Here is a 7,818-nt window from a genome sequence, read left to right as displayed (position 1 = left end):
CCCTAAGGGCATGTTTGATTGCTTCGAAATGACCTCCTGGATAGATTTCCGGCCGGATTTTTCTCGAACGTGCCGTGTAGCACGTATTTCATTAAGAGGAAGTAGACAACACCGAACCAAACAACAAACGGCTCAACAATAGGTAACCAAAGGTTTCCCAGGCGAGGAGAAAGAAGAAAAACAGAAGCGAAAAAACTAAAGAAAACTACGACGAAGCCCGGCTAGTACCACAAGAGGGACTAAAAGCAACAACAGGCTAAGCTACAGCGAGCTAGTAAACTAGGCCATGGGCAACGATTGGACGACCTAGAGCGGGTACCCAGAGGTAGGCTAAACCTCGAGTTCAACCCCCTCCACCAGCTGGATGCCGTCAATCGCGCAGCCAGCCGGGAAGAGCATCCTAATTGCCTCGCGCTTGGACTCCGAGAGAGGCTCGTCGAAAACGGCCATGTACTTATCGAAATCGCCCTCCGCATCGGCCTGCGACGCCTGATCCTGCTGGTGGAGTCCCCATTTTGCCATCAGCACGTTCTGGGCTTGCACGGTCGGGTTGGAGGCTCTGCATCTACTCTTGGCCGCAAGCCTCCCGCTACGACGTGGCGGTGAGGATGTGCATTCAACCGCACGACGCCTCCTAGGAACATGGAGACATGGAGGTTCGACCAAGATCGGCTCCGTGATGGTAGAGGAAAGCTGCGACCGTAGATACTACGAGATGTCACTCGGTGACACTGGAGCTGGCGCCACAGCCGCCGCCGCGCCCATGGGCGACAAGACCATAGGCGGGGAAGTAACTCTGGACGGATTGCTTTGTTAATTTGAATGACCATCATCAGCAGGAACAGTTCCTAGGCTCGTTCCGGAACAACCGAACAAGCCCTAAGTAGTTTGTAGTATGTACTGGAAATGTCAAGTGAGGTTATTACCTGCATTGGCAATTATTGATAAGAATTAAAAAACTGTAGGGAAGGAAGTTTCTCAATGTTTCTTCACAGCTATCCTTTCCATAGCGGAATAAGCTATAATACTGGCCACAGCCTTGATTTTAGCCTTAGACTTGGGTTTCCTGCATTTCTCCTTGCCCTTTTGTGCCTCATACTTACAACATGCACACAGCAACCTCCAAAGGATGCCAGGCACTTCCACTATCTCAAAAAACCTGTCATAACTTTTTTGAACTACACAAATATTGCTATCTTTGCACACTCATTAGGTGTTGCTGGTAATTGGGAATTGAGATACTGTTCATAGTTATGTTGTGATCCATTGCTTGAAATAGCTTGAGATATCAAACTCAATTCATGTTCCACTCTTATTGTTGAACAGGCTGGAAATCATGTGAAGGATGATATATGTCATGCCCTTATTGTTGTACTAAGTAATACAGCAGAGCTTCAAGGATATTCAGTGAGGTCATTGTATAAGGCCTTACAATCATATGGTAAACAGGTTAGGGGAAAGTTTATACTCTTATTGCATTCCATTCCATTCCATCTCATCCTACCTGATGTCTGTAACGTTGTCAATATTATACTGATTAGGGAAGTTTAGTAAGAGTCCTACCTGATGTCTGTAACGTTGTCAATATTATACTGATTAGGGAAGTTTAGTAAGAGTAGCTGTTTGGTGCATTGGTGAATATGGTGAAATGCTGGTGAACAATGTTGGCATGCTGGACGGGGAGGAGCCAATTAAGGTAAGTGGACAATTCTTGAAGGATATGTTCTTTATTGATCCTTTGAAGTCTGAATCCACATATTTAGGTTCTATTGTTGTGTGCTCTATACTTGAAGGAGCTAGGCTGACAGCCATCCTGGCCCCACCCAAACAAGGGCTCAGTAATTATTCCAGAAATCCGCTGCACATTATTCATATATATGTATGCATAACAGATGGCCTTATTTACAATATAAATATTTAGCTTAGGAAAAATGAACTGAATTGTTAAGGAATCTTTCCCAACCTACACCTACCATGCATTACTATCTAATTTGTGGCACATGATGAGAAATGCATCAAATTGTTCAGGAACCTTTCCCAACCTACCATGCAGTACTACTCATCTAATTTGTGGTACATCATGAGAAATGCATCAAATTGTTCAGGTAACAGAATCTGATGCTGTGGGTGCCGTAGAGGTCGCTCTTAACCGCTACTCAGCAGATGTGACAACTGGAGCTATGTGTCTGGTTGCTCTTCTGAAGCTCTCCTCACGATTTCCTTCGACGTCAGAGTAAGATATCTTTCAACCTGACCTCATACGGTTGTTCAACTAAATTATTACTTCATGAGATACTGACTCAAAGCTGCGGTTCTCTTAACTGTGAACTTGTATTTGTTTGATGCACTTTTGGTTCTCTTTTATTCATGACGTTCTTGATAAATTTGAGTACATTGCTGGAGATCCAAGTTTGGATCTACAGAACTGGTCAGGACACCCTCTTGCGCCCTAACTGACCTAGTATTCAATGACATATCCAAGTCGGCAAGAGTATGATTTGCTCACCATCATGTATGATCTACTCATGTTTTTAATAGCACCTTCAATGAATCTTCTTTACAAGATGATCACATTGTTCTGAGTGTTAACTTGACATAATATATCTGCCCTCCGGTATTTTAGACTAATATCTACCTCTCACTAGAACCCTGCTATACATATGACTGGATTGTATGACTAGTTCAAAGCAGATAGTACATTTAGTCATACAACTTGGTTATATGTTCCGGTTGATTGATAGCTATTTCCCTCTAACAGCATCATATCTGTGTCGATTATTCCTGTTATGGTGATCTTTTGTAACCCCAAAATACTTCAAAGCTTACTATGTCTGTAAATAGTGTTTACTCTAGCTAGGTGGTTATTATAGTATAATACTGCTTTGTTTTCACTATGACTTTACTGTCTAAACAGGAGGGTAAAACAAATAGTTGCCCAGAATAAAGAGAATGTTGTGCTTGAACTACAGCAAAGATCAATTGAATTCACTTCCATTATACAAAGACATCAGTCTATCAGGTGGACCACCAAACTTCTATATGTTACCGCAGACGATTTGCTTATCATTGTATTAGTTATGTCAGATATTAATCGTAGAGAATCTGGTTCAAGTGCAGATCATCCTTGCTTGAACGCATGCCTGTATTGGTGAAGCTAGTTATCTGGTGGAGCGGGCTACTGCTACACAAGCAACTATTGCAGCAGATAAACTTGCTCCAACAGTCACTCCTGGAAGCCTTAAGCTTCCGAATGGTGTAGCAAAACCCACCTCAGCTCCTTTAGCTGATTTGCTTGATTTGAGTTCTGATGGTGCCCCAGCTTCAACCATTGCTTCTACTACAACACGTAATGATTTTTTGCAAGATCTTCTGGGTATTGGAGTGAGTTCATCAACGACAGGTATCCTTTTTCCTGCTATCTCTGTTCTCATGTGCAGTTCCCATGTTAGCTTGCTTATCCCTCCCCCCCCACCCCCCCCCCCCCCCCCCCCCCCCCCCCCACCCCCCCACCCCCACCCCCCCGTTCTCTCTCTCTCTCTCAGAATACGCACTTCTACCTTTTCTGAAGTTTGAGTTCACTGCATCCTCAGTGATTTGCTAATTAGTAATTTACCCTCCTATCCTTAAATTTACTTCTAGTGCTATAATATGGGATCCAAAATTTTGTATGTAACCTTGTTTCTTGTTATTGGTCTTTATTGTGTACTTCAGTTATTATCTTTTGGGACACTTATGTTATTATCAGAAAATTTCCTTGCTTTAGCAATGTCCAATCTTTCTGTTTTGTTCAGGTGTAACTTCGACCGCAAGCACAGATATTCTTATGGATCTTCTATCCATTGGATCATCTCCATCACAGAATGGCACCCCCGTAACAGACTTCCGTCATCCTGGACAAGGTAAAAGTAATTTTAGCTGTAGCAATTTCCTGTGTTTCTATTTATGAGTTACGACTGTTATTGAATTTTGTTATTATACTGATGTAGCAGAGTCTAAACCTGTTCCTGCTGTACCTGAAGCTATTGACCTCCTTGGTAGTTTGTCACCAGGTACATTTCCTTCTGGTTACTTTGGTTTAATGTAGACACCTATTTTCTGATTATAATAACCATTGATGAATTGTCTACCACTATTGCAGCAGAGACTAAACCCACACCAGTGGTACCTCAGGACATGGATCTGCTCGATGGTTTGTCCTCAAATACTTCTATTTCTGGTTAGTTTGATTGTTCATATTGGCAAACAAAGTAATTATAATGTCTTCATGGTCACTAAACCTCCTAATTTGAGCAGGACTTGAGAATACAACCCATCCATCAATAACAGCTTTCCAGAGTGCAACCTTGAAGATCACGTTCGATTTCAAAAGGAAGCCTGGAAACCCACGAGAGACTACAATTCATACCACTTTTACAAATTTGACATCTAGTACTTTTACAGATTTTATTTTTCAGGCTGCTGTTCCAAAGGTAACATCTTATTGCTGTATGCTGTAATCTATTTTTGAGCTCTTCACTGGCACTGCACCTTGATGTTCCACGGTTTTTACTCTACATATATAGTTTTTACACTTAAAATCGATGATACTCCATGATAGTTTATAGTGCAAATCTTTTATTCAGCTTACCCATGTCTGAAGCTGTTGAACATTCTTTCGTTTTTCCATAAATTTATATAGCTTGAGTTTTGTAGTTACTCTGTGCTCTGATCCTTACCATCTTCCTTCACCTTAGACTTAGAGCAGTGGAAAGAGGCTGAACATATCATCATTTCGTGCTTCGTTCTTTGTGTTTTTTAATAAGAAGTTTTATAATTGATTGATATGCTGATAATGTTTCTTATTCTTGCAGTTTATCCAATTGAGACTGGATCCAGCTAGTGGCATCACTGTTCCAGCTAATGGAAATGGTTCAGTCACACAAGGGCTCAACGTCACCAATAACAAACAGGGACAGGTATATGAAGATCTGCATCCTTCACTTCCAGTTCAGCTTTTGTATATCTTTTCAGTGACTTCATTTTAGTCTTCTTCCATATGATGTGTTTTACAATGGTTGACAATTGACATTATACAGCTGTAGTAGAAGTACTAACAGGAAAAGTCTAGGCCAAAAAGTTTATAACATACTTTTGCAATTCTTTTCAAAAATAAAGCTTAACAAGTTTAATGGATTCATTTGAGAAAAAAAAATGTGCTTAATGGAATGGATTGTAAATGCTGAAATGCCCTCGTTGTTGGAAAACAGACATGTATTTGTATCGCTGCTCCTGTGTCTTTCATTATTTCTTAGATAAGTTGTTGACTGTTGTTCCATGTACTGTAACTCGACTAAATGTTACCTTTTTGTTTTTTTTAATATAACTACATAAGGAACAACATGAGCCTTTTTTTTCGTGTGCACTTTGCAAAGTGATGCGTAACACATGTGATCAAGATAGAGGCAGATTAATATATTCTTTTGTCTCTAGTGCGCATAATTGATTAACTGTAACTGTAAGAGTATGTCTCGCTCTGTAATGATTATATATGTATTTGTCTACTCTATAGCCATATGTTGCTATGTAGATTATAGTAAAATTGGCATATGCTCATACAAGCTACTTTCTGCCATTTTTTAATTTACATGTACTTCCATATCCAACACCATTCCCATCAATGTGCCTGTTAGCGTGTATCTGCTTAGATTCGAATAACCTATATTGTCGTAGTCAAGAGCAATGTTGTTAACAAAAGATTTAAGCATTTTGCGCACATCATTAGAGTCCCTAATTTGTTCTACCACAATTATAACCAGGGTTTTGAATCCTTAATCACTGCCTGTAACAAATTTTCTTGGTGGGTACCATTGGAACAAATCCTGGTCACGGAACCTTTGAAGTTGAAAGTATTTATTTCACTTCAAATTGGTAAACTTTATTTTGATGAGTGACAATCTGCTATAAACGGTCATAACGGATGGTAACTGGTCAAATTTAGATGGACTCTTGAATTTGACAAATCAAACGAGCCCTGCGCAGGACAAGTACCAGCCATAGTCCGAGACTTTTGGATTATACACCGATGCTCTGTATATACATAATTTTATAAACCTTGATAATCTTGTAACCACTTTATCCAGCATTGTTTTGGAGCTTATCTTTTCATTCCATATACATATGCTTATATCTGATATTTCTTCTCCCTCTATCCTGCTGGGCAGAAACCGCTTGCAATGCGGATCCGGATGTCGTACAAAGTGAATGGCGAGGACAGATTGGAACAAGGCCAAGTCAGCAATTTTCCTTCTGGACTATAGTGCCGTCTGTGTATATTATGTCATGTTGTGATAGTTATCTCAAATTGACGTGTCTGGGACAGGCAGAGCGAAGACTTATTTTACCCTGTTCCTCGTTTTCTTTTTAATATTCTTGTCCCCCAATTTGTGGGGGTACTTAGAGAAAATAGATAATCTGAACAAGTTTCTTCAGCTCCTCATCATTACAAATGGCTTCTGCTTTTCTTGTACTGCCTAACAGAGAGAGCCGTGAAAGTTAGGGGATGCCCAACGCGCGGAATTGTACTGTAATTCGCAAACTTTTAATTACTGCCTTCTCTTGGTGAATAGAGTTTAAACCGCTGGTCTGCGACACGGCTGGTACATACATTGAGCAGGTCGACCAGGTGCAGGCCCCGGCGCCGTGAGTTCGGCCAGCACTGTCGGCAGTAATTTTCAGCAAACCAATAGTCTCTCACGACAAATCAGTATCAGCATAAGTTAAATTTTAGCGAAACGAACAGGGGTAGACTGCACCATCAGGTATAAGGATCTTGCATTTTTTGACGTCTTGCAACCAAATAAATTTTCATTACTAATAAATATATAGGTAAAGAAATTAAAGCATACCAGGATAAAACCCTAAATTCTAAACCCTAAACCTTGTGTTCATTTCATTGAACACCTTCAGGGCATCAGCATGTAGGTATTGATAGCTTCGTTGAGGTGCCATGGTTGTGGCAGCAAAAGCAGCTCGCTCCAGAAGTGCAAGTGCTCCACGCCGTGTGGCCCTCTTCTCCACATGAGGCAGCCGGATCGAGCTGCACCTCTGCACCTCTGCACCAAATCTACAGCGCACAGTGAGCTAAAGCAGATTCTAAATCTAGTAGGAGCATGCACCGGCGCACATGCGTGAGTAATAGACCCCAGCCGGTTTGTCACGATTGTTAATACATTGTTAAATATGGGCAATGAACGCCTCATCTTATAACACCTGGTGATAGTTTAGGGCTTTAGGCCATGTTAAGATCCGTGGTGTTTAGGTAAGTTTCTTTTGCTTGTATAGTATTTGTTTGTCACATGAGTGATTTCCGTACAATAGAAGTGATGTAAAACTAAGCAGGGTTTTTAGAGCGCATGAATTTATTTTAACATGAACACTGTAGTAAGGAGAAATGCTGTCTTTGTCGGAGAGAATCTAGAGTTATAAGTTGATCTAATTCAGATTGCAATAAGGATACCTTTGCATATAAGCAATTTCTTCTCAGCTCTAGTGAATAAATGACACCATATCTAAATATGTCAGGTTTTGCAGCTTAATTAGTACTAAGAATTAAGGGAGTTGATTATGATAATATATTCAGGTAATAACCAAGGAGAATAAGAAGTGTCAAATTCATGTATAAGATGCCACACCATCTTGATCACCGATGTTATTTTATTGCACTATAGTTAAACAATAGAGTATTGAAGCTCAATAAGGAGCTCTAAGGTGTTTGATATCTTCTCTCGTTTTGTTTGGCTGTTGTGCTCTCATTCTGTAGTTCAGCAATGTCACCCTATA

General features: G+C 40.5%; 1 pseudogene; it reads left to right on the top strand.

Annotated features, from left to right (window-relative positions):
* Positions 1-2,087: 2,087 nt before the first annotated feature.
* On the top strand, positions 2,088-6,445 carry LOC136464785 (AP-1 complex subunit gamma-1-like; annotated as a pseudogene).
* The last annotated feature ends 1,373 nt before the right edge of the window (positions 6,446-7,818 follow it).

This window comes from Miscanthus floridulus, chromosome 7, assembly GCF_019320115.1.
Source record: "Miscanthus floridulus cultivar M001 chromosome 7, ASM1932011v1, whole genome shotgun sequence".
NCBI classification, from domain to species: Eukaryota; Viridiplantae; Streptophyta; class Magnoliopsida; order Poales; family Poaceae; genus Miscanthus; species Miscanthus floridulus.
This window is presented reverse-complemented; position numbering and strand designations above follow the sequence as displayed.